This window comes from Microtus oregoni, unplaced genomic scaffold (assembly GCF_018167655.1).
Source record: "Microtus oregoni isolate MIOR12 unplaced genomic scaffold, Mior012 000113F_ref0000058, whole genome shotgun sequence".
In the NCBI taxonomy this organism is placed as follows: Eukaryota; Metazoa; Chordata; class Mammalia; order Rodentia; family Cricetidae; genus Microtus; species Microtus oregoni.
The window spans coordinates 991,232-994,437 of NW_024544742.1; positions in this window are offsets into that span (position 1 = coordinate 991,232).

Sequence of the window (3,206 nt, forward strand, 5' to 3'; positions counted from 1 at the left end):
CCCCAATTGTCAGCCACATTCAGAGCTTCCACTTTGATCCCATGTTCTTTCATTCCCAGGCCACTGGTTTAGTTGCAATCCCCTTCGTTCAGGCACAGTGTCTCAGTGTGTGGACCAAGCCATTTTATTCCTGACATCCTTGCTCTTATCAGTCGACTATGCAACTGGAGCTTGGAAGCTCTATCTAGTTTTCTGATTTTTACCCTGACTTAATCTGCATTATTTGCCATACAAAGGTTCCATGGTGATATTCAAGATAGTCATCAGTCTGACTATAGGACAAGGCACCCATGGTGATTATGGAAAGGCAAATTTTTCTCTATCCTTTTCTTGTAACGGTATAGTGAAAAAACAATCTTTCAAATCAATAACTATAAGAGGCCATCCTTTTGGTAACAGAGAAGGCAAAGGAATTCCAGATTGTAGTGGGCCCATAGGTTGAATTACTTTGTTGACAGCTCTTAGATCTGTCACCATTCTCCATTTACCAGATTTCTTTTTTACAACAAACACAGGAGAATTCCAAGGGCTGGTTGATTCTTCAATATGGTGAGTATCTAGTTGCTCTTGCAACAGCTGTTCCAATGCCTGTAGTTTATCTTCAGCTAGAGGCCACTGTTTCTTCCATATTGGCTTCTCAGCCATTTTAAAGGTAGGGCTGTTGGGACCTCTAAAGTTTTGATATTTGCTGTATGTTCTTATAGAGCCTGAATGGCTGGTGACCTTTTCCATAATACCTCATCATATTGTCCCAGAATTATGAGTTCCTGGAACTACAGGAATGTTAATCTGGGTATTCCATTGCTGTAGCAGGTCACAGCCCCACAAATTTATGGCAATATTGGCTATAAATTGCCTTAGTCTTCCTATTTGTCCTTCGGGCCCTATGCATTCAACCCATCTTTTGCTTGTTTTACACGAGATAGGGTTCAAATTCCCAGGAACTGAACAATTACACCTTGATGTGGCCAATTCGGATGCCAAGATTCTGGGGTAATGATACTTACATCCGCACCTGTGTCTAAGAAGCCTTCAATAAAATGCCATTTATACAGACCCTTAGCTTTGGTCATTGGTCGATAATAGAAGTCTGCCAAAATTTATGTTTACTCTGTCCTACTGGGTTTTTTGACTCATCCTCCACATGTAATTCATCATTTAGACCAGTATTTCGTTTTACAGCAGATATTGGAGCTTTGAATATTCTTGGTGAGGCACGTTTTCCACTGTGACTGGGAATGCCTGGGCCACTGTTGGCTTGGGGGCCTGTGAGAGGCCCCTCAAGGAGTTTCCCGACGGTATTGGGTTGCCTTGTTTGTCTGTTGTTGACCTGCATTCGTTGGACCAATTAAGGCCTTTACCACATCTCCTACATATACCTGAAGGCCTAGGTCTCCTATTTTTGCCATTCCTAGAGGAGATATTATTCCTAGAAATTCTGTGCCTGCAATCACTTCTCAGATGTCCTAATTTACCACAATTAAAACACCTGGCAGTTTGATGTCTCCTCATTGCTATGGAAATCGCTTCTCCTACCCAAGATTCATCGTTATTGCTAAACGTCTCTACATTCATCGTATGCTGAATCCATTCATCCATAGGTGCTGATCTAGACTTCAAAGGCCCAGTTATCTTTTTGCATTCTATGTTTGCATTCTCAAAAGCTAGAGATTCAAGAAGTATTCGTCTAGCTTCTGGGTCTGTTACACCTACGTCCAGAGCCTTCATTAATCTTTGCAAAAAGTCAAGAAAGGGTTCTCTCTGTCCCTGCCTAATTCTGGTATATGATTCTACCCTTTTTGCTGGATCTTGTATCCTATTCCAAGCATTTAAAGCTGCTTGGTGACTTAGACACAGTGCTTCATTGTCATAAAGAACTTGGACCTGTGGATGAGCATATTCTCCTGCACCAAGAATTTGATCTTGGGAAACCTCCACACCTTTTGCTCTTCCTTGCTGTTCCATATGCTTGGATTCGTCACTGAAATAAATTCCAAACATCAAGGAAGTTCCATTATCTAAAACTGCAGACACTAACGGATGGAAATCATGGGGGGTAGCTCTAGCATTAGAAGCCCAAGTCCTTACCCTTTCCTTTACATATGCAGAGTGCAAGACAAAATTAACAATAGCTTGCTTAATTTCTTTTAGATCATTCATTGCTATTGGCGTCCATCTAGCTTCTGTGACTCCCTTTGAGCCTTTAGAAGTTGACGCTTTGTCAGAATTAAGTATAGTTTATGCCGCTAAATCCTTGGGTAAGCCAGTACTAATAGCCGGTGTTGGCATAATATCCTGTCCTTGTGCCTTATTACTCTGTTCACCAGCTCCAATCATTTCTTCAATCATTTCAAGTCTTTTTATTATTGTCTTTATTTTTGTCTCTTTTGAATCCTGAATCTCCTGACCTGCATGAGTTTCTAGTAAAGATTGTGTGGTTATTAGGAGTGCCATATTCTTCCGAAATGATAGAATATGTAAAAGAATACTGAAACCCAGTAACCAGTAAATTAAGTTATCCCCATAGTCATATAAACCTTGCATGATATAACCCATTGTATTGGTAACAAGAACAGTAAAATTCGCGTTGGAAACAATAACTGCCATATTACCTATCATCCAGCTGGTGGCGCTGTTGCCAACTCGCGAAGAAAACAGGGTCCTTTCTCAGAATCTGCCTAGTATTTGATAAAACTGAAAAATGTAAGTTGCTCAACAAAGTAAATGTAATTAAATCATTTCCAGAGATGGAACCAGAAACCCAGAATCCAAGGGTAGAGAAGACCAACCGGAAGCCCCTTATGCCTCCACGTGACAGAGTCACCCTGAGGGGTTGCAGCTTTCCGTAACCACGTGCTCTGGTTCATGACACTTAAGAGCTGTGCTTGCAAGTGAGATTTAAAAATGACTCAGAAAAGAGCAAACCATGCGGGCGGTGACTATGCAGGCCTGTGGATATGATAGGGTGCATGTGGACTGGAAGTCAATCTGAGGTGTCTAAAGAGAAAATATAAAGAACTGCAGCAATAAAAGCCAGTGCATGAAGATTTATATTAATCTGCTGGCTCCACATACAAGACACAGGCCACAATGCAGCCTGCCAGCCTCGGCAGCTGAGGAAGGGAGGCTCGCACCAAGCTGAACTCGTGCCCGGAGGCCGAGCAAGGGTAGGAGAGGTCCTAACACCAAATGTTGGGTGCCAACTG